Source organism: Pogoniulus pusillus, chromosome 18, assembly GCF_015220805.1.
Source record: "Pogoniulus pusillus isolate bPogPus1 chromosome 18, bPogPus1.pri, whole genome shotgun sequence".
NCBI lineage: Eukaryota > Metazoa > Chordata > Aves > Piciformes > Lybiidae > Pogoniulus > Pogoniulus pusillus.
The window spans coordinates 19,133,721-19,158,905 of NC_087281.1; the positions used below are offsets into that span (position 1 = coordinate 19,133,721).

Consider the following 25,185-nt stretch of genomic DNA (forward strand, 5'->3'; position numbering starts at 1 on the left):
TATATGCATTCACACAGATCCAAGAAGCTAAACAATCACTGTAGTAAACTGATAGTTCAAAATCTGCTCCTCTGCCCCAGAGAAATAATGTCTTTCATTCAGCATACTGCATCACCATCAAACTTCCTAAAACTGCACCAAGTGAAGTTCCTCCCAACATTCAATACAGGAATCTTAAAAGTAAGTCAAACAGGTTTCTCAATTCTGTCTTGCAGTAAAGAGATTAACTTTTCAACTTATCCACCAAGAGGCACTTCTGTAAGTGCCACCAACATCTGCCACTTTTACTATGAATCATACAAACCAGGTATAGGAGCCCTGTCACAGGAACTTGGCAAATACTCCTTTTTCATTGTATCCAAGTACATAAAGTATTTCCAGACTGTTTCTGTACTTATTAGAAGCATTAATTATCAGCTCCAACATTTGTAAACATTTTAGAAGTGCATTATTATTATGGACTTCTAATGTAAAGAAGAATTTTACACTGACAGAAAGACAGATCGGTGCATCATTTTGTCTTATTCAGTTATAGGGTCACCTGAAAACTTTTACTTCAGAATATCGAGCATGTTTGTGGAGTTAATGCATTAAAAGACTGGAGATTATTATTTTTTAACAGTGTAAAGAAAGCCCAGCAACAATGGTGATAAAGTACACCTGTGGTATTTACCACATTCTGGTGGCATTGTCCATGACACATTTTGAACACGCTCTTCTCTTGATTAATATTAAGTGCATTAAAGTAACATGTTTGTAACACTACTAATTTGACTCTAAAATGATTAAAGCATTTCATTACAAAAATGTCTTCAAAGCATACTTTAAAACACTGCCCACCCAGTTTACAAACTCTGCAAAATAACAAGCATCTGGAAAGTTTAATGCTCTTATTACTCAATTAGCAATCAAATACTTTCAAAAACAAATATTTGATTCTAGCAGTCAGGTTTTTACACTTGCCTCTGGTGCATCTAACTCAGTTACAGAACTTAATAACATTGTTAGATCCCCTGAAAGCTTGGTTAGTTCATTCATTACCAATACTAATCATATTGTAGCTCTTAGCAATGTCCTTGTTCCCACAGCTGTCTTAGGGAGAGTTGTAGGATAGCCACCTTCAAAGAGCAAGAAATAGAAGCACAGTAGATAAAATAATCTCTGCAAGGTCATAAACCCCTTTTCCCAACAGTCAGTGGCAAAGATAAGAAATTAATCCATGTCTTTCTAGCCTCTATCATTCCTTGCAGAATCACACATAGTTATTATGAATATTCTTCAAAGACATTTTTCACATCAAATGATTATTCAAAACCTAATCTATCAAATTTGGTTCTGATTTAGCTAGAATTTAAAAATGCACATCTCTCCCCTAGCAGAAGATGTGACCAAAACTTCTCAACATTAGAATATTGCCTGACATACATGGTATTTTCTGGTTGAACCTAAGCAAATGAATATACAGCAGCTCACAAAACAACAGATAGGATTGAATATGCTATGATCACTTCCAGTGGCTGGCAGTGGTGCTTCTTATGGGCTATACTGAACTGCTGCCTCACTGGAAAACATTAACCTAACTTCTGTTCTTCTTATCTCTGTCTTTGGCAAATTGAAAGCTGCCAAAGGGCTTGATATGATCTGGAGATCACATGGCTCAACCTCTCTTGTCAAAGCAGGGTCAGTGACAATAGGTTGATCAGGACATTGACAAGTATATTCCCTTACCCACAGCAAGCTCCAAAGTTAATAAAGGTCAACACCAATTTTCTAAAGTAACTGGTTTCACCTTCAGAATCTTTCCTTTTCCTTTGCCACAAGAGAAAAGTTCCAGTGCTTAGCTGAGTTTTGGTAAACCTTCTGTACAGAATTTTGAGTTTGTAAGCCTCGATTCCATCAATAAAAGCTAAAATGTAGCTCCTTTCATTTTATCTTTTGTTCCAGTATGACCCAAAAAGAGGGTTTTAAAATAGGGCACAACAAAAACTTCCAGGAGAGAAAGCAATTTACGGACCTTGAGGATGATCAGACATAGTGACCTAATTTATTTGGCAAAAATTGCATATAACACAAAGTGAACCAGATCAAATATAGCATGGTGATTACATTGGACTTTTCCTCTCTTCAAAATGATCAGATAACCATACACCTGCTGGATGAGATGTCCTTCCCTTTCCCAATTTCCCATTGCTCTATTTCACCTGATTAATGCCAATGTAGGCTAGCCTCTTCAGTTATATAGCTGTACATTCTCCAATCTACCTCACACAGACTGAGACACCTGAAAGCAATTGCTGCGAAGTATAGAGACAAGGGTCAGAACAGAGATTTAAACATCTCCAATAGAACTGTGGTGAGCAATATAATGGTATTTAATACCTACCAAAGAGGAGACTCTGACCTCAATAATAACACTCTTATGAGCTCAGCTACATGACTTGTATTTAGCAATTCCAATTTTTTTCTGTCCCACGCTAAGAATTCTTCTTCATCTTTGACAGTTCTTTGGTCTGAAATTGAGAAGGTTTGTTTCTGATCTCACACCAATTTTTTCCTCTGAAGGAAACAGAAATACTCTAAATTTAGCACCTGGGTTAATTAGAGTAGAAAAAGAGCTAGGGCAGTGAAAATAGGCAGAAGCTATGTGTCTGTCTCTTGAATAAAGTTTGGGTTATCGGCAAAACATTACAGCTCTGCTTGTTGGCAAGTTCAGCCACAGCAATTACACAACTGAAAAAGTAAAGTTCTTTTGATAGTTCAGATCTCACACATGAAAATGAGAAACTGTAGAATGTAATTCATTTCAGTTTATTCCATTGCAGAGTTATACACTACAGAAAATCCAGGTTATATGCACCTTGAGCGTCTGAACAACATCTGAACTTACCATTAAGAGGAAGAAATAAGACAAAAAACCCCCACACTGCAGTGATTTTTTGACACAATAAAGAAATGAAAGATGAGCAAAGTGCTATCTTTGTCATAAGGTTGTTATGTATCAGACAAGGGAGGAAAAACAAAAAGACTGGTAAACGTGCATGAGTCCTCCCCCTGCACCGGGTCCTACTTAAAGACACCCTCTTGTGACACCTCTCTCTTAATCCAGAAGCCCTGGAACCACCAACCCCTGGCCTAAAGTGCTCCTCAGAGTTCCATATCCTCCTTTGTTATAGCCTTTTTGTCTCAGTATCCCTTCAAAACCTACCATCTTTCTCAGATCAGTGCTTTCAACTGAAGCATTCACCATGTCATATTAAAACCCTCCACTTCCTTCTATATCACATCACTGCTACCTCTTCTCCCTTGGCCACAGTCATTAGCAGACTGGTGTGATGTTTAAACTGAAAAGCTGCTCTCACTGTCTCTCTGACAAACAATGTATTTTTCAACTTGGTTCCATGTAATGATAAAACACTGCAATGAGAAAATTAACACACATCTTAAGAAATCAAACTGTACTTTGATGTTAGAGACACACAGTGTCAGATTCTTGATTTGAAAGAAGATTCTTCATGTCTTGATTACCTTAATTTTCAGAATCTAGTGACCACTCATGAGATATAGGGGTAAAAAGGTAAAAACCTGTGGTGTAAAAAGTCCACTTAGATGATACAAAGCAGATTTACTGACTTCCCTGTCCCTGAACATGTGAATTCACAGAATCACAGACCCTCAGGATGACCAAGTCCAACCTAAAACCCTACTGTACAAGATTCACCTTAAGCCATATGCCTAAGCACCACATCCAAACGACCCTTAAACACATCCAGAGGCAGAGACTCAACCACCTCCCTGGGCAGCTCATTCCAGTGCATGACCACTCTTTCTGTGAAATTTTTTTTCCTAATGTCCAATCTAAACCTACCCAGCCTCAGCTTGAGGCCATTTACCCTTGTTCTGTCTCCAATTACCTATGAGACCAGCAAATAGGCATCAATATCTTTTGAGATCAGTACACTGAGGTAGGCAGGTAGATGGCAATTACGACCACCTTGCAAGGCAACTATTAACAACCTATTAAAACAACAAAATATCTGCAAGTATGAGATGAGACTTTTGGAACAAAAAATACCAGACACTATGTGTGAAGTTTCTGGGGGTAAGATCATCCTTTACCCGATTCATCTAGATATCCTATATAGTTTCTTTTCTTATATATAACATATTAAGTCAACAACTATACATGGAAAATAATCATGTTTAGCACAGGAGATACATCTTTTATGTAGATTTAAGTACAATCATCTTAAGGAAAGCAGAGACCTGGTATGAAACTTTCTAAGTATGACACAATTTAAAGAAGTTGGAGAGGATAGTGAAAAGCATTTCATAACAGTAAGGTTAACTGATTTGCAATACAGTTTTCCAAAGAAAGTGATTATATTTCATTAGAATACCAAGGGAGGTAAGGAAGGAAAATGTGGAATATGTGTATACCCACAGAGCAGTCTTCCTCTGCTTGGGCAAGAGGAGTGGTTTAACAGGGTTGGTGGTGTGTATGTAAATGGGACTACCAGCCTGCTGTGTAGGAGTGTGTACTGAAATACAGCTATGGCTAGGGTGCAGCAAAGCAGCTTTCCTTCTAGCCCTGCTGGTCAAGCCAAGAAGGTGCACACTGGTCCTGGATTCTGCTCCTCAACACAGCAGTATATCAGTGGCTCCTCAGTCACACTGCTCACCTCAGCCACTGTGGATGTCACCACAGAACCCTGACATTAGAAAAGGCCACAGCATTTTCGTTAGAAACACATGACATCCAGAGAGTTTGCTAAGCAACATACAGCTACAACTGCTTACTATCCTGCACCTACTGCAAACAACTCAGTCAGATCTCCTAACTAGTGGCCTAAATTCTGTGAACACCTTCCATGACTGGACTCAGAAGACACATACCCCTCCAGCCAAATGAGTGGCCCAATTCTGTTTAAGATGCAGCTGCAGGAGGTGGCTGTGGCACAGGAGTGGCAATAAGCAGCCCTGACAACTTCAAGTGTTCACTGGACAGAAGCCTTAAGCACTTCAGCTAATAACTAAAATTAGAAGTTGACTTTCAGCTTTCCCCTTGTATGGCTACCCTTTCTTTTACTTAGTCTCCTTTCAATTTTTCTTACAGGCCCGCAGAAGTGATTGCAGTATGTTAAATAAATACCATATTTAACTTCTCACCACTTGGGCCTTTTGATAGTTTCCATAATCAGCTTGGAGATCAGTTTGTTATAGCTACTCCCAAATATTTATTTGGTTTTGTGCCCACTCATCATGATGTCCACAAGCCAAATATAGCACACAGACGTGCACAGTGTCCACCAAGCTTGCAGACTTCATGTACCAGATCCTTGGGGTACAAGAAAGAAAATCAAGGATTTCGGTCTAGAGTTAAGTCAGTGGAACAATACTGGGTTTTAGAAGTTGAAGATTAGACTCAATTGTATGGGGCTGCAGAATAAGTAACAACAACAACTCCAGGAATGGCTCTTCTCTTCGGACTGCCTAATAGATTGTTTCTTAAGAAAAGGATGATTCTCTCCCTTTCACAACATCATAGAATCAACCAGGTTGGAAGAGACCTCCAAGATCATCCAGTCCAACCTAGCACCCAGCCCTAGCCAGTCAACCAGACCATGGCACTAAGTGCCTCAGCCAGGCTTTTCTTGAACTCTTCCAGGGATGGTGACTCCACCACCTCCCTGGGCAGCCCATTCCAATGGGAAATCACTCTCTCTGTGAAGAACTTCCAGGAATAATGTACCAACAACAAAATCCTACTGCTTGAAAGATCCTCAAAGTGACCAGCAACATAATATTTCTGTTGTAACATATGACATATACCTAAATTTCAAAACAGGACTCACTGCACAAAACCACAAGTCATCTAAGTTTTGAACCCGTGAATGATCTTTTTTTAAACATATTTTAGGTGCTCACAGTTGCATTTCAGAAGCAGCTTTCCATTACCAAAGGTAAAATTGCTTCTCCAAGAGGGAAAGAATTAACTAGATGTTTTACAAGGTCATTTCATCCTACTGAGGACAGTATTTCCCCTGTGCCAAAGCAGGTCTGAACATTAGTCTGAAATTCAATCCAGCCTGCCAGAATCATTTTAATACTGGAATTAAAACCACAGTCATATGAAATAGCAAATGGAAAAGGAGTGCAAACATGGGGAAGAAAGAAAAAAAGCAACATTAAAGAGTCTTGTTTGTAGTGACATGACTGATACTTGCCTCAGGTCAAAAAAACATGTAATCAAACCAAAACTTTAAGCAACCTTATTGATTTCCTTAGGACCACTCGTATGCCTGATGTGGACAGGCATTTTCTTGAATTAAGTAGGTTAGTCCAGCTTGATACTAATCTTTTCCCTCTGTTATTACACATCTAGCCTCATACCAGAGCAATACTTACCAATTCTTCTTGCTTCATAAATAGGATGCCTCATATAAACTTATTTAGCATCATTAAGACTCAATATCAAATCTCTCAGAAGAAAAAAAAAATAGAATGCATTTGGAGGGTACAAATAAAACATGTGCAAAGACCCTTCTGGAATAAAACTAATGTGTGATTTTACTTCAGATTCTGAACCACATTAGCACACCTAAGGAAAAAAAAAAGTGTAAATTAAAAATATTTAAAATTATTTCCAATTATTTTAAAATTAATATAATTGGTTATTAAAATCCAGTCATAAGTAAGCAAATAAAAAAGCTGAAGGCTAGCAATCACCAACAGGTATCATCAGCTGAGATCCTGAAATCTCTCTTTACCACATAGAATTAACATCCTAAGTATGTAGTGGATCAAAGAAACCTTTAATTTACTGCATTAACTTTAATGACTGTTAATTTACTGTACAGAAAAGATGTGGAGTTTGATCCTCTGGACTTTAGTCTGGCATTTAATTGTGATGTTCTGCTTCACAATCACAGAATATATCCAGTTGGAAGAGATCTCAAAGATCATCCAGTTTAAAGCTCGACTCAGCACTGAAGGGTCAGCACTAAACCATGTTGCTAAGTGCCAGGTCCACGGGCTACTTAAACACTTCCAGGGACAGTGACTCCACCACTCTCCTGGGCAGACCATTCCAATATTTGATAACTCTTTCTGTGAAGAAATATTTCCTAATATTCAGCCTAAGTCTCCTCTGGTGCAGCTTGAAACCATTTCCTCTCGTCTTGTCACTTGACACCAAAGAGAAGAGGCTGCCTCTCTTCACTCCAACCTCCCTTCAGGTAGCTACGGAGAGTGATGAGGTCTCCCTTCAATCTCCTCTTCTCCAGACTGAACAACCCCAGCTCCCTCAGACACTCCTCATAGACCGTGTGCTCCAGGCCCCTCACCAGCCTCCCTGCCCTTCTCTGGACATGCTCCAGCACCTCAATGCTCTTCTGGTAGTGAGAGGCGCAGAACTGAACACAGTACTCAAGGTGTGGTCTCACCAGTGCTGAGTACAAGGGAACGATCAGCTCCCTGTTCCTGCTGGCCATAGTGTTTTTAATACAAGCCAGGATGCCTTTGGCTTTCTTGGCCACCTGGGCACACTGCTGACTTGCATTCAGTTGACTGTATACCAATACCCCCAGGGCCCTCTCCAAGTCACACCTTTCCAACCACACACCCTACCACGAAGCTCAGTATAGTCACAACTCCTAATTTCTCAGAAGAACCTCTCCTCTTTTCTGTACTTTCTGCAACCACTTACATATGTACAGACTAAACAAATAAAAACCTAGTATGCCACAACAGATACATACTTTACAGAATAATTATTGGAGTAACTAAGTCTTACCAATTCTGATTGGGAGAAGAAGGTTTATCAAAGCCTGCCAAGTGAAAATACAGTATCAAGCTGAGCAGCCAAGCTATGAAACTAGAAATGAACGTACCTACATCACGTAATAAAGGCAAGTGTACAAACATAACAGACTAAAATCTATATGATAGATGTCTTGTGCTACTCCTAATTTCGATTTTGAATATTACTTTATTCTATAAAGAGAAAGGAACTCGACAGGAGGAATTAACAGTAGATTAAGCACAGATTTAATTAAGTCCAGTTCGACTGGAAAAACAACACGATATCCCAATGAAAGTCCTACGCTTTATAGTCCCAGCTTTCCCACCTTCATTCATGACAATAAGTGCTTCATTCCACGAGGGAAGAGCGTAATTTGCTAGAGAAAGTCTGCAATGGTGACACCTGCAACCGAGTTTCCAAGAGACACAACAAAGGTCCATCTTAGGAAACATTCCAGTGTCTTATTTAATCATTTCACTTCAGGTGAAATCTTGCAAGAAATCATGAGTACTTGATTATCAATACCTAAATTGCTACCACAAAGCTGCAGTGTTCTGCTCATGGCTCTCTTTGTACCCAACAGATACAAGCCTTGGATATATGTGTGAAATCTATTTCGTGGACACAGACCAGGAACTAAAATTACCATTTGTTCCTCATAAATATTTAGGCTTGCTTTATGACATTTCCCTAGCCTATTGTTAGGGTATGATGAGTCTAAAATTTGGCTGTGACATGTCCTTTCCCTCCTCCAGTCTAAAATATCACAGGATTACAGGATCACAGATGTCAAGGGTTGGAAGGGACCCAAAGAGATCATCAAGTTCAACCTCCCTTCCAAAGCACGACAATACAATCTAGCTCAGGTCACACAGAAACACATCCAGACAGGCCTTGAAAGTCTCCAGAGAAGGAGGCTCCACAGCATCTCTGGGAAGCCCATTCCAGTGCTCTGTGACCCTTACAGTAAGGAAGTTCCCCCTTGTGTTGAGGTGGAACCTCCTGTGCTGCAGCTTACATCCACTGCTCCTCGTCCTATCCCAAGGAGCAAGTGAGCGGAGCCTGTCCCCCCCTCCTGACCCCCAGCCCTTAGATATTGATAAACACATACTGAATCCCCTCTCAGTCTTCTCCTCTCTAGACTGAGCAGCCCCAAGTCCCTCAGCCTCTCCTTCTCTGGCCACGGCTGCAGCTCTGCCTAACCCTGTGGTCCCGAGCCAGCATCGCTGCCCTTGCGTGCCCTGAACAACAGACCTTTACCCCGCTAAAGCCACCCAGGGAGGCAGAAAATGACCCTTGCCCTCTTTCTGCTTTTTATCTTTTCCCTCTCCAGAACAAATTGTGGGATTTAGTGCCAGGCACACACAGCCCACAGCCCAGAGGGTAAGAAGGGCAGGAGGGATTCGAGGCCAGGCTGGTGGCTGCAAGGGCTCCCCAGAATGCCCCATAGCAGCCTCCTATCCTAATCCCAGTGGGGGCAACCCCACAGCAGAGCATGGGCCCACGGGCACTGGCCTGGGATGAGCTCTCCATGTCCCCATGTTCAATATCCCAGTGGCTCCTTGTCCCACTGTCCTCATGGCTCTTATCCCAGCGATCTCTTGTCTCCACAGTCCCCTGTCTCCATGATCCTCCATTCCCACAGTCCTGTCTCCACAGCCTTTATGTTACAAACCTCTTCAGCATCTTATCATGTGCCAGAACAGTTTCCTTTTAGACTGTAATTTCATGGCGGTGTTTAAAGAGAATGGAAGAAAAAGAGCTTGAATTGTGATCATAGAATCATAAAATGTTAGGGGTGGAAGGGACTTTTGGAGACCATGAGGTCCAACCCCCCTGCCAAGGCAGCACGAGCAGGTTACACAGAAATGCATCCAGCCATCTTTTGAAAAGTCTTAGGAGAAGGAGACTCCAGAACCTCTCTGGGCAGCATGTTCCAGTGCTCTGTCACCTTCACAGTTAAGAAGTTTTCCTTTACGTTGAGGTGAAATTTCCAGTTTGTGTCTGTTGCCCTTTGCTGTATCACAGGAACACCACTGAAAAGAGACTGGACCCTTCTTCTTTACATTCACCCTTCAAATATTTGTAAATATTATTAAGATCCTCTCTCAAGTCTTCTCTTCTCCAGACTGAACAGCTCTGTGTCTCTCAGCCTTTCCTCATAAGACAGATGTTCCAGTCCCTTAACCACCCTCACAGCCCTCTATTGGACTCTCTCTATCATTTCCCTGGTTTCTCTTCAGCCTTTCCTCATAAGACAGATGTTCCAGTCCCTTAACCACCCTCACAGCCCTCTATTGGACTCTCTCTATCATTTCCCTGGTTTCTCTTCAACTGAGGAGCCCAGTACTGACTTCCCTAAAGTGAACAGCAACATTTCTAACAGTTCAGTTAGAACAGAACTCAATGATTTTAAATGACCTCCAAAAAAATCCATACATAAGGGATTCTAGAGTAGCTCACTTTTCACAGTATCACAGTATTATCAGGGTTGGAAGAGACCTTAACTGTTTAATCTTACTAATACTCAACTTCAGTTAATAATGGTTCAGCAATTTTTTGTCCCTCATGAGTTTGTGTGCATTTAAAAAAACAAACAAACAAAAACTCTAACATGAAAGAACCACAAATGTTTTAATTTGCAAGGACTAAAAATTGCAAGTAAGCATTTTTTAACAGCCAAGTTTAAATGCTTATTGATGATCAAAAGTACTGTACAAAAAAGCCATTTACGGCTGTTCAATATCCTGGCTGTAAGGTCCAGGATCCACCAGGAGTATCCTGATCAGTGGACATAGATGCACACAAAATTAAACAACAAAACCAAACCAACCAAACCAAAAACCTGCAACCAAACCCAACAACAACAAAAATACAACAAAGAAATAAAACCCCCAAACCAAATAAAACTCAGTAAACATCCCCCGCCTCCCCCAATCTCTCTTTACAGAGTTGCTCATTCCATTTGCCCTCTGAACTTTGCCTTATTTCCTACCAACAGTTTTAGCAAACAACACAAAGCCTGGTTGTGTCCCTGGTATGTTGATTAATATGCTCTTCCAAAGGGAAATGTACCAAGGAAAAGCTCATAATGCAGCTCTTCTGCTTTCCTCTACCGCTCACTCTACAAAGGCAGGCACCAACAGCATCACTGCTGTGGTTATGAGCTCAGTGGTGTGAGCTTAAGGGAGGTTATTCTTCTGTACTCTACACTGGTCAGGCCACACCTTGAGTACTGGCTCCAGTTCTGGGCTCCTTAATTCAAGAGAGATGCTGAGATACTGGAACGTGTCCAGAGAAGGGTGATGAAGCCAGTGAGAGGCCTGGAACACAGCCCTGTGAGGAGAGGCTGAGGGAGCTGGGGTTCTGCAGCCTGGAGAAGAGGAGACTCAGGGCTGATCTCATTGTTGAAGGGAGGCTGTAGCCAGGTGGGGGTTGGTCTCTTCTCCCAGGCAACCAGCAACAGAACAAGGGGACACAGTCTCAAGTTGTGCCAGGGGAAGGTCTAGTCTGGATGTTAGGAGGAAGTTGTTGCCAGAGAGAGTGATTGGCATTGGAATGGGCTGCCCAGGGAGGTGGTGGAGTCACCATCCCTGGAGGTGTTGAAGAAGAGACTGGATGAGGCACTTAGTGCCATGGTCTGGTTGACTGGACAGGGCTGGGTCATAGGTTGGACTGGATGATCTTGGAGGTATCTTCCAACCTGGTTGATTCTATGATGATCACATACAGAGGGTGGTGATCAATGGCTTGAAGTCCAGATGGAGAGCAGTGACAAGTGGTGTCCCCCAGAGGTCCATATTGGGACCTGTGCTGTTTAATGTTTTTATCAATAATACAGACAGTGGGAGCAAGTCTGCAGACAACACCAAGCTGAGTGGTGCTGTCAATACACCAGAGGGACAGGATGACATCCAGAGAGACATGGACAAGCTGGAGAGGTGGGCTCAGGTGAACTTCATGAGGTTCAGTAAGTGGAGGGTTCTGCACCTGGGCCAGAACAATCCTCACTATCAATACAGACTCGGGGGGAGGCTGATAGAAAGCAGCCCTTTGGAAAAGGAGTTGGAGGTGCTGGTAGACAAGAAGCTGGACAGGAGCAGATAGTGTGCACTTGCAGCTCAGAAGGCAAATCACATCTTGGGTTGCATCAAAAGCAGTGCTGTCAGCAGATCCAGAGAGGAGATTCTGCCACTTTCCTCTGGTGAGACCTCACCTGGAATACTGCATCTAGGTCTGGAGCCCTCAGTACAGAAAGGACATGGACCTGATGGAGCGGGTCCAGAGGAGTGCCACATAAATGATCAGGGGGTTGGAGTACCTCTGCTACAAGGACAGGCTGAGGGGGCTGGGGTTGTTCAGTCTGGAGAAGAGGGGGCTCTAGGGAGACCTAATAGTGGCCCTTCCAGTATTGAAAGGAGCCTACAAGAAGGCTGGAGATTGTTTACAAAGGCCTGTGGTGATAGGATGAGAGGCAATGGCTTCAAACTAGAAAACATCAGATTTAAGTTGAACATTAGGAACAGATTCTTCAGTACAAGACTGGTGGAACATTGGAATAGTTTGCCCAGAGAGGTGTTTGAGTCCCAATCCATGGAGAATTTCAAAGTGATGCTTGACAGGGCTCTGGGTACCCTGCTTCCTGCAGAAGGAGTTGGACTAGATGACCTTTGGAGGTCTCTTCCAACGCAGACTATGCTATGATTCTAACCCTTCCATCCTGGGTTTTTCTATAAAGCATTTTGGCAGGTGAAGACAGACAGTTCCATTTTGGAGCTTATAAGGCAGTCCTTCCTTTGTGCACCAATAGAGGAGAATATCACCTCTAAGCCCATTCTTAAAAAAAAAAATACAGAAAGCAAACAGTCTGTGCCAAATTCCTGCAGTGACTGTGGAGCCAAAGCACCACTGATTTTATTGACGGTATAAGCTTCTCTCCCATTGCTTAAAACTCTGCATTCCAGCTGCATCACTCCCTTAAACCTTTATTCAGCAGTGAAATATTAAATTAAAAACAAATTTTTTTTTTGGTATCTTGTCCTTAAGCAGGAAAAAAAAAAAAAGCATTTTCACAGCACTTCTGCCTGTCAGCACTAAAATGCTCTAATAGGTTTTGCAGCTGGGTAGAGAGAACTGAGAAATGGTCAGCGGATTCTTATGGCAGACTGCTGGGAGACAAGTGCCTGAGGGTGCAGAGGCAGGAGAAAAGAGCTGAGCTGACCAGCCTTTACACTCCACAGAAAATCCAAACAGCAGCTTTCACCTTCAATGAGCATGCCAAAACAAAGGCTTTTCACAACTCACGGGCTCTGTGTAGTAAGAAACATTGAAATCTTTAAATTTTGCTTGATCTTAATAAAAGAAGCAGCTTACTGTAGGACAGCATTCAGAACTCACCAGTTTAGCTACTGAAAACTTCAGCTCACACAAGCTGTATTCATATGTGGGGTCTAAGTTAGAGATCTTTATGCTATAACTACTGCATGCAATTTGAGAAAGCAAACAAGAGCAAAATCAGAGAACTATGTCATTCCAGGTTTCTACCTGGAGATAGGGATGGTAATACTACTTCAAAGGATGTTACCTAAACGTACAAGTAAGGGGCATGGTCTTTGGAAGTCTCTTCCAACCCAAACCATTCTGACTCCATGGTGAGAAGTAGCAGTAATTCCAGAAGCTAGTCAGTGCATGCAGTCTCCACAAGAGCTTCAGGCTGAGGCTGGCATAAGAGGATTGAAACTATAAGCTACCATTCCTCAGTAGTCATCCAGCATTTGGACATTTGGTTTCAAGAGGTGAGTTAAGTCCAGAAATTCAAGTCTAGCTAAGGAGTAAAATGCACTTTCCCCTATGTGCATTCTTCTCAGTGCACTTTGGCTCTTGGTTAAACACTAGCCATATATATTTCTTCCACAAAAGACATCCTTTGGCCAACCCAAGAAGAGCCTGCCTTGATGTTTCAGTAGACCTTATTGAAACATACTTACTGTAGTCAGAAAAAAAGAACCCTTCGAAGGAACAGGACAGCCTAAGTATTTTGATTTCAAGTGTAATAAAATTGAGATCACATAAGCATATTCTTCTAATAATTACACCAAATGTTTTTTAACTAATTGGCCAAATTCTTCTCTTAGCTATACTAATACATGAAATTGTGGATTTATTTGATATTTGCAGCACTGTGGCCAACAGAAATTTATCCTTGAGATACTCTGTCTCCAAATATAGATTAGAGATAGTGTGTCTAGGCAAGGAACATGCATGTGTGGAGGAGTGAGTCTGAAAACATTCTGAGGAATGGCATTTATGCCATTTCTTAGACGACTGGGGTATACGGGAAGGAAGCCTGTAAGGAAAAGGTCAAGGGAAGTGCAAGCACACTGGCAGAACCTCATAAAGCCAAACTTCAATGACAAAGCAAGGAAAGAGAGAAAGAAAATAAAACTACAGATGGCTGTCAAGGGAAAGGAAAATGTAAAAAAGCTGTAAAGGTAAGAAAGCAACGTGGAAACATCTTCCTACGAGGAGAGGTTGAGGGAGCTGGGCCTGTTTAGCCTGGAGAAGAGGAGGCTCAGGGGTGATCTTATTACTGTCTACAACTACCTGAAGGGAGGTTGTAGCCAGGTGGGGGGTGGCCTCTTCTCCCAGGTAACCAGCAATAGAACAAGGGGACACAGTCTCAAGTTGTGCCAGGGTAGGTATAGGCTGGATATTAGGAAGAAGATCTTCACAGAGAGAGTGATTTCCCATTGGAATGGGCTGCCCAGGGAGGTGGTGGAGGCACCGTCCCTGGGGGTCTTCAAGAAAAGCCTGGATGAGGCACTTAGTGCCATGGTCTGGTTGACTGGATAGGGCTGGGTGCTAGGTTGGACTGGATGATCTTGGAGGTCTCTTCCAACCTGGTTGATTCTATGATTCACTGCATGGCAAAATCAGAGTGCAAGACAAAAAAACCAACAGAACAGTCCACACTAGCAGTACCACCAACTACTTCATCACAGAGTCCGTAGAAAAAGTATGAACAATTTAACAATCGCCATTCATTATTCAAAGCATCCACACTCAGCTGACTTCTTGCAACCTGCCTTGCTTCTCAGGTTTGGAGCTAATGAGAGGAATGGTGTTTCCCTCTGCCTGCCAGCGTTCTGCCCACGTGATACAGCCACAGTCCTTCTCCCACCATCAAGGTGTTGTATCACTCAGCACCTTGAAGAAATCAAAACCTCATCCTTGCAAAAAAGCAGATCTGTGGCGCACATTACCACACCTTAGACAGCTGGATGCTACACTGAAGGGTAAAAGTACGAAAACACAAGGACCCTGAAGATCTGAGACCGAAACGAAGAAAGATGAGGTACGTATTACAAAGCTCTGACTGGAAAAAGCACCAGTGTGATGCAGTTCTGCTGAGTTTATCTGGCATTGCTGGTTATCTGGACTGCTGCAGATACTATTAACCGAGAGACACTACATCATTTGGGTTTCTCGCTTTGCGACCATACTGTAATTGAAGATCTAGAGGATATGCTTATCAAAAAGCCCACACAATTGCTTTCTCTACATATTTCTAAAGCTCACACTTAATCTCTAGACATGAAAGGACAAGGTCACCATCAGAAAAGAAACATTTTAAGGCCCAATTTTAGTTAACAAAAGCACTATTTCCCCCTGCAACTTTCTCCTTAGTTTTGAGAAAGGATCAGCCAATTACTATTTTTTTTAATTTATTTTTTTGAACACTACATTTCTGCCCTCTCACCAGGAAGATGCAAATGATTTTATTTCTGTCCTAAATGTCTCCATTGAAGTTTCATACAACAGTACTCACAACACACACACAGATTTTTTTTCCTGAGTTTGTTTTCTAAACAGCTTTTTGGTTTGGGTTTTTTTTTTAATATACTCCCAATTCTGAACTAATGTTTTTGAGGTTTGCTATCTATGAATGTTACAAAAGGTCTTCCAAAGACAGTAACAAAAGACTGCCTTATATCAAGTGCCAGTTTCACAGTATCACAGTATTATTAGGGTTGGAAAAGACCTCACAGATCATCAAGTCCAACCCTTTACCACAGAGCTCAAGGCTAGACCATGGCACCAAGTGCCACGTCCAACCTTGCCTTGAACAGTCCTGTACAAAACTGCATAGTAGCCACACAAGTCACAAACCAAGTTAACAACTTTTTAGTTTCTTTGAGCAGAGAGACATCAATTTTTCTCCCACCTGTAAAACACAGCAAAACCTCCTATCAATTCTACTGAGCCTCTGAAAGGATTAGAAGATATTGTATAAATAGCCACTCTCATACACCTTAATTAGTTGGTGAGATGTTTTTGTTTTATTTCTACATTCAGCTTATGCCTGTGTAGAGTCTTACAACATATTCTTTATAAGGCCTGAATATCAGAAATAAATATTACAGGGATATTTAGTCTTTTTTTTTTTCCAATCACAAAATATATTGCCTTTCTATTTCCTTCCACACACCCTCCCATCTTCTTATATGAACACTTTGCAACTGTAAATAGCAACATAAATTTGAAGTCGGTAATCATGTCTCAACATGTAACAAGTAGGAACATGATTGCTACCTTCTTTTTTCTTAGCCTGTGCATTTTTCTAAACGTCTTGATTATCTTGGCATGACTTGGGAAGGATAAAAGTGTTAGCTCACAGCTGCAGAAACCAAGTAAGGATCAAAATACTACTTTTCCTCATAAATAAACATGATTTATGATGTTAACTATAACTTAATGAGACTCTTCCAAGTAAGAGCTCTCTGCCCCAGAATAAAAAGAAAAGGATATGCTATGGTGTTGACATTTACACAACCCAACAATCCCCTAAGCTTAATTAACGCCCTTCCTGACCAATAAGAGAAAACCTACTTTGCAAAATGATGAAGGAAAATTCAAGATAAAACCTTTATAGTCAGCAACTATTTGAAATCAACTCTGCAAATTCAGCAGATAAGGTCAAGGTAGGAACAGCAATAAAAGTCCACAGATGAAAAGGATAAAGTACTCAAAATATCTATCCCCAAAGGATATTGCCAGCATTCAAATTACAGAGGTAAGACTCCATAGAAAAGTACTAGGATATCTTTTTCTATCAAAGGAGTGTTTTAGACTGATGCACGTAAGAGAAAACAAAACAAAGCTGTGCTGGTTTGCAGCTAATTGGAATATTTCAATGAGAGAGCTTAGATCATTGGCTGTGAAAAGAAAATAATGATAAAGTCTGTATCATTCATTGGTTTGCTGAGAGGGATACAAAGCCAAAACTGTTTTCCACTAGGGGAAAGAATAGTTTGTCTGATGTCATACAGATGTTGCAAATCCACTGCTTTGTCATACCATTCCTCAGACTTCCAATAGTGATGGACTGGCTCCATGTTGTAGAAGTCTGCCTTTGCCCAAAACTCTAAAACATCTAGGGTATCTTTGAAGTGACTGATATACACCTCCTACAAAGCACAAGACTGGAGACTTGGAGACTGATGCCATTCCAGTAGCTCTGGCCAATGCTCAAGAAGACTCTTCTACTAATTCAGCACTTAGCCTCCATGGCCCATAACACATCACCCCTAGCATCTTCTAGTGCCTTCACTAAACCACATGCTTGTCTACTTTACACCAGCATCTGTAAAACATGCACTGCCGAGTTGGTTAAGTGACCTCAAAAACTGGTAAAATCAGGACAAGAAGTTTTGAGGGTGTTTGAATAAAACTTAGATGGCAATTGCCCTCCTCATGCTGATGGCACGTTCTTTAAAGTTTTGGAATTACTTATGAATCCTAGAAATGCCTGGATTTGTGCTTGGGATTGCCCCGGCCCAGATGCAGGACACTGCACTTGGCCTTGTTGAACCTCATGAGGTTGGCTTGTGCCCACCTCTCCAGCCTGTCCAGGTCCCTCTGGATGGATCCCTTCCCTCCAGCATGTCTGCTGCACCACACAGCTTGGTGTCATCAGCAAACTTGCCTCAATGCCTCTGTCCATGTCACTGACAAAGAAGCTGAACAAGAGTGGTCCCAGGACTGATCCCTGAGGGACTCCACTTAAACATGGACCCGTTGATAGCCATTTGGAAGAGGAAGTTGTCCTCTCTGCAACCCAGGAACATCCTGGATTGCTGATGCCTTGCTGTGTTAACCTATGCATATTCATATCGTGCTAAACTACTGGTAAAAACTCTATTTTCCTCCAATACTGAGCCAGTAGAATCCAATCTCTGAAATTTATTAATGTAAAGACTGATTCAAGTCCAGTTGGCAAACAAGAAAATTGAAAACTTACTTTATTTTCCCAGCAAATTTTTTTAAGGAGTATTTTGGATGATCAGTGAAGATCAATTAGCTGTATACGTGCCAAATTCACAAAACAGAATATCATCTGTCTGAGTACAACATGTTTATTCCAAGAATTCCAAGCAGACCTTGAAAAACAGTGAAAAGTAAAAGCAACACTTTTAACATGCCATTAAATATTCATCAGAAGTTTAGTTTGAGGCAAGATAAATCCTCCCCCTCACATCAGAAGGCAAGCAAATCACTCACAGCTCTTAGAAAAGCCACTTCAACACACAGTATGTGAGAGAACCAGATTAAAATGTGCTGGATTATGATGCTGTTAATCATGGAAACTCCCTTTGAGTTGTATGACAATTTTGCAATGTGAACCTGCTCTGGCAAATAATATCCAGAGGTCCCCTTCCAATCCTTATCACTTTGTGATTTTGTGTGTGTGATTCTGTGAACGGACTGGTGTGGTGGTTTAGGAGTTTCCTGACACACACACACACACACCCCGAATTCACCAGACTAACTCAGCTGGCTGGAAGTTAAAAAATGAAGCTATACTGGCACAATTTACAAGCATATATACAGATATTTACTATTACATGCAATTATATAGAAGTTAAAAGTAATACAGATATATAAAACCCCTCCTGAACAGCAGAACTGCCCAGAAGTGCTCTCAAACCTATCCCTCTCCTTCTTCCCACCCTCCGTATCCCCAACGAAATAAACAAAGTAAGCCCCATATAGCTCATGTGATTAACTGCAGAGACCAGAGGGTGAGATATCAGAGGTGAGAAGGAAACTACTAGTCGAGTTATGCAGCTTCGGGCAGAGATAGTTAATGCAGCAGCAGAAGCCAGAGACTGACTGACTTTATTTGCATTTCCTGGTTTTATATCTCTCAGCAGAACAAATGGATGATATAGACATCACTGTTACTTTTCTTTTCACAGCAAATGATCTATTTTCTCTCATTAAACCATTCCAATTAGCCTCAAAACAACACAACTGGTCATTAAATAGAGAACAAATGACAGATATGGAAATGGCAAATCCAAGGCTGGTATTTGTGCATTATTTTTCCATTTACCAGTAAGGTTAGCAGAATGTAAATTCATTATGGAAAGAAAAACTAAAACATAACATGAAAAAAAGAAAGGGGTAATAAAATGGATTAAGTCATCCAATGTACTTTTCCCTCTTAGTCAAGACAACTGGATATGGGTAAGTCAAAGGAAGCAAACTCATGCTTTCTTAATGAACAAAATTCATAAACAGTGAGGTTCAGCTGCCCAACACCCAAGAGTACTTCATTATCTAAAGCATTACTCACAGACAGTGATGCTCTGACTAACTAGAGATACAGACACAGGGAGACTATAAAATATCACAGAGAGGTGCTCCTGGCTCTCCACCTATTAGAATCTATGTAGAGAGGTGGTCCTGGCTCTCCACCTATTAGAATCCACACATTAACATCAGTAGAATCTTCTGAGTAATAAAGGAAATTCCTAATGCTTCACTCAAGTAAGGGTTGGACATAATGCTTAGCCCTCAGTGAACACCACAGCTACCTTTTCTTAACTGTGTCACTAGACTGGGCAGTCAGCCACCTACTCAGCAGGTCATCAAAGGCAGTGTCTACTATATTACACCTGTACTCCTGACAAGTATCAAATCAAGCTAGCTGACAGGACACTCAGAGTACAGATTAAACACAGGACTCAACACATCTACTGTAGGCTGATGGGATAATAAGTACTTTTTTATATATATACTACATTGAGAGTGGAGAGGCAATGGAAAATAAATGGTGCCACTGGAACAGGTGCTTGCCAGGTTCTGATGTAAATTCAGCCCTGGATGAACGAATAAGTTACCCTGAAATGGAGCATAACATCAAACTCTGCTACAAATTTTAGCCACTTTTAGTGCTTTTCATGCAGACAAAAGGAAGAAGAATCTGTCAGAGAGCTTTATTAATTTAGCTCACTATTCTCACCAAGCAGAATAAAAACCTTTTCTGAAATGTCACCAATCAGTCTTCAAGATCACAAAAATCAGTAATTTTATATAAAATAATTCCATTTAGAGCACTCTTACAAGCTGGTAAAGAAAATGACCTTGAGAATCTTAGGAGTCCTGCCAGAATTAAGTAATTTCAGTTCACTGACCATATTAATAAGAAAAGAGGAAAGGGGGGAAATGGAAAGGGGGATGGAAAAGGATTTGATCATAGAGAAACCTTAGCAAACTACACAGAAGAAAGGCTAGTCTGGTGCATTAACTGCCCCTTTATCCCACTTGCATTACTTAGGAATGTTAAAGTAATTGGAATGTGAGTTCTATTAAGGTTGGAAGATTTTCTTTGATGTGTGTTCACAAACTGCAAATCATGAAACCAGAAGCAAACAAACACGTACTTTAAAAAATCTTCCAAGAACATAAACCACATCAATTTCCCTATTACATCCTAAACAATGCTCAGCCTGACATGAAAAGCTGCCTTAAGGAGACTTTAGGGCACTATATTCAACTCCAGAAGAAACCATTAGATTTAGCTGAATGAAGAGTAGGAGAAAAATGTGGTTTGTGATTGGACTAGATGATCTTTTGAGATGCCTTCCAACCCCTAACACTCTGTCATTCTGTGATTTGGACAAAATGAGTTGAAGCCCAGACCTACTGGATATGGTATCATCAGTGATGATCTACTGGCAACATGCAGAGAAACAGGTACATTTGGGCTCACCTTTTTTAATTTATGAAGCTGAAAGTAAGTGCAAAACACACAGGTCTTTTTTTTTTTATCAGTGCAGTATTAGAGGAAAACAAAATACATCTTGCTCTGTACAGATACTAAGAAACTGTTAATACAGTATCCTTTCCATTGAAATACATTTTAAGAAATGAAAAATAAAAGGTAGGAAAGGTAGAACTTCCTCTTGTGCAGGGGCCTGTTGAATTATGGATTTCCCTTCCTGGATCTATAGCCTCAACTCAGATTCAGCCTTTCCAGGTCTCTCTGAAGAGCTTTCCTACCTTGAAGCAGAATAACACTTCTGCCCTAACATGGTGTCATCTTCCTGTGGGGGCACTCAATCCCTTCATTCATCATGTTGACAGAAATCATTTTGATGCCAAGTGGCATAGGTATTTTGTAAATAGAAATCTTTGTTTGTTCTTTTATAGGCTTGTTTTAAAAATCTGAGCATCGAGTTCTCCTTAGACATTATTATGCCTGTCATAATTTATTAAATAGAAATCAATATAAACCTTGCTATGCTCAGAACCCACGCAGCACAGAGAAGATCTCCCCCACAATCAGCCAGGGGCAAAGCACTTCCAAGATAAACCTATGTAAGCATGTGCTGCAGTATGCTTAAATAATAGCTCTGCAGACAGGAAATAGCAGACAAGAGTTGAAGGAGAGGTTTATAAAGCAACAGAAACTATCAACTGTGAGCTCCAATTGCACATTCTCTCACAATATGAGAACAAACACTTAATGACATATATAGCAGTGCACATAACATATTATAACTCTCAATACAATTATTGTATACAACTAGATTTAATCTCTGGAACTCAGCACTGCAGGGTGCCATTGGGATGTAAACCTCAGCATTTCAACTGGAAGATTCTACTTCTCCACTTTATAGAGGATACAAACTCTTCCCAAAACAATCCAAACAACTTCCAAAGCAAACCAACCCCGCCTAAGTATCACCACCTACTTGGTTTTGAGCAGAATTTGTCAGAGCTCCCCTACAATCATCCAGTGAAGCAAACAGCTTTGTCACGCATGTCATACAAAAGAGAAAACTCCTCAAAAAGTTCCAAGCTCAGAGGAACAGCTGCCTGAATTATATATTACTCTGAGGGCAAAACAAATCATCAAAATAGCCAAATTGTGTCACAAGAAAAGAGTCTGAGGCAGAATTCACCTTGAGCAAAAAAAAATGGGGAAAAAACATAACAGTTTTAGTGCATTCTAAACTGTGCCAAGCTGCTGCCATCGCTTGCTCTTCCATGTTGCTGTTCCTTAGCACCTCTCAAGACATGCAACCAAACCTACAGCCAGGGGCAGGAGGCTGTGCCAGCTGCTACTACCGCTTCAATGGATCCTGGAAAAGCTGGTGAAGAGGGGATAATCAGCGGCATGTGCAAGCTCTGTAGGAACTCTAGCATGACCAGCAGGCAGCAGCAAGCAGAAGTTACTGGTGATAAATCAAAATTACCTTGGTTCAAACACTTTGGATAACACAGAACATCTCTCAACAGCAGGATTTTCTTTGTTTCCAGGATGGCCATTTAAAAGTTTTACCAGCCAGTTTCAATGAAGCCAAGTAAGCCTTGACTGACATTATGACAGAGGCTAGCCAAGATTCACTCACAACACATTAGCCATTAGAAGTTTTAGACTATTTTCAAATTACACTAATCTAATTTTATTGATACAGTGCATAATGGACACACAGCAAGACAGGCAACATTCCCAGACTGCTAAGTATATCCTCTTAATCAGCTTCCAATCTATCAGGGCTGACTGACAACATTAATGTGGACATCTCAAGAGAATTATTTGTATCCCATACACCAAGCCAAACTGCAAAATCTGAGCATTTCACAGTCATTGCTACATTTCTGATTCCTTAAGAGACAATTTGTTGATATTCCTTTAAAGGAGAAAATACATATGGCTTTTGACCTTTCCAAGTCCAGCATTCTAAAATAAAATTGTGTGGAATAAACCCAAGAGTGTACAATTCCCTCTGAATTGAGTAACTGCCTTTTAGCAAGCCTGGTGCAGGTATAAAACAAAATACTACTACTACCACCAAAAAAAAATCTTCTGGTCAGCTACTCCCTCCACATATAGCTCAGTATACAACAACTGTGTGGGGCAGTGCAAACAAGTATGAACAGCATTATTTCATCTAAAAAGTCTGAGGACCCCTGGTTTAAACAGGGCTGTAGTTTGAGGACCCCTGATCTAAATCAACACTTTTCCAGTCAGATTCTGGTTTCAGTTCTGAAGTGAGAACTTGTTCGCCTGGTACGTTTTACAGGCCTTCTCCCTCTAGCTCTTCACAGTATCACAGTATCAACAGGGTTGGAAAAGACCTCACAGATCATCAAGTCCAACCCTTTACCACAGAGCTCAAGGCCAGACCATGGCACCAAGTGCCACGTCCAATCCTGCCTTGAACAGCTCCAGGGACAGCGACTCCACCACCTCCCCAGGCAGCCCATTCCAGTGCCCAATGACTCTCTCAGTGAAGAACTTTCTCCTCACCTCCAGCCTAAATTTCCCCTGGTGTAGCTTGAGGCTGTGTCCTCTTGTTCTGGTGCTGGCCACCTGAGAGAAGAGAGCAACCTCCTCCTGGCTACAACCACCCCTCAGGTAGTTGTAGACAGCAATAAGGTCACCCCTGAGCCTCCTCTTCTCCAGGCTAACCAATCCCAGCTCCCTCAGCCTCTCCTCAGCCTTGTCACCCTTCTCTGGACACACTCAAGCGTCTCAATGTCCCTCCTAAACTGGGGGGCCCAGAACTGAACACAGCACTCAAGGTGTGGTCTAACCAGTGCAGAGTACAGGGGCAGAATGACCTCCCTGCTCCTGCTGACCACACCATTCCTGATGCAGGCCAGGATGCCACTGGCTCTCTTGGCCACCTGGGCACACTGCTGGCTCATGTTCAGACAGGTATCAATCAGCACCCCCAGATCCCTCTCTGTCTGGCTGCTCTCCAGCCACTCCGACCCCAGCCTGTATCTCTGCATGGGGTTGTTGTGGCCAAAGTGCAGCACCCTGCACTTGGAGCTACTGAATGCCATCCCCTTGGACTCTGCCCATCTGTCCAGGCGGTCAAGGTCCCGCTGCAGAGCCCTTCTGCCCTCCAACCCAGCCACATCTGCCCCCAGCTTGGTGTCATCTGCAAACTTGCTAATGACTGACTCCATGCCCTCATCCAGATCATCTATGAAGATGTTAAAGAGGATGGGGCCCAGCACTGATCCCTGTTCTTCATTTGAACTGCAATGTACGTGCCAGTAGACACAGTAATTTTTCAGCAGTACTTGCTAACTCATCTGAGAAGTGCATGCATATTTCCTCAGTTACTAGGACAAAGCTGTAAATCCTTTTAATTTACGTATTTGTGCCTTTTTTTAATTACAATCTGCAAAGCAGGCTAAAAAATGTACATGATGATACAGCAAAAGAAAAAAAAAGAATTCTAGTTCTTGAACCTTCCACTCAATATGACAAGAAACACAACGTGACATAGTTTGTGACCTACAGCTATCTGAATTCACATTGTAGCAGTTACAAGATCCAGCAGGGCAAGATCACAGGATGTTAGGGGTTGCAAGGGACCCAAAGAGATCGTTGAGTCCAAGCCCCCTGCTGGAGCAGGGCAGTACTATCTAACACAGATCACAGAGGAACGCATCCAGAAAGGCTCCAGAGAAGGAGACTCCACAGCCTCTCTGGGGAGCCTGTTCCAGTGCACTGCACTTCTCAACCACAGGCTAAGTTTTTCAGCAAGAAGCTCAAAGATTACAAATGAGAACTCATAATATAATTTTCAAATGTATTAATTTTCTTTCTTTTCCTACGTCTGCTTTGAGATGGGTGGCAACAATCCCTTCAGCCATCAGTGAAGACATGTAAACCAGTTTGCTTTTCCACCTCCCTAACTTGCTTTTGTTACAAAGCCCCCAAGAGAAAATAAAATATAACTAGGTAGAAATAAATACCTTAGTAAAGAAGCAGGTGTTTTTCAAGGCATATGCAGCAAGAGTTTAAAGAATGATTAACAGAGGAGGAACCTCATGTTGAATTACAGGCAGCAGAAAGGCTGCATTTGCAGTCATGAACAACAATACAATCACAACTGCTGAAAAATACTGCTTACAAGGTATTGTAAGTGATTGCTCTCTCAGGCTACAAAGACATCTAGACTTCTAGAAAGGTCTTCCTTTCTCTCTTTTTAAAATTTCTCACTTGCTATTTTTTTGGCACAAGCTCCAAAATCTCTAGCCAAAGAAGTATTTGAGACCACAGCTCTATT

The 25,185-nt window shown here is 41.5% G+C and overlaps 1 protein-coding gene across 1 annotated transcript in view; it reads right to left on the reverse strand.

The window, feature by feature from the left end:
• The window catches only part of PLD5 (phospholipase D family member 5), a 161,879-nt gene that overhangs the window by 69,580 nt on the left and 67,114 nt on the right, over nucleotides 1-25,185 (reverse strand).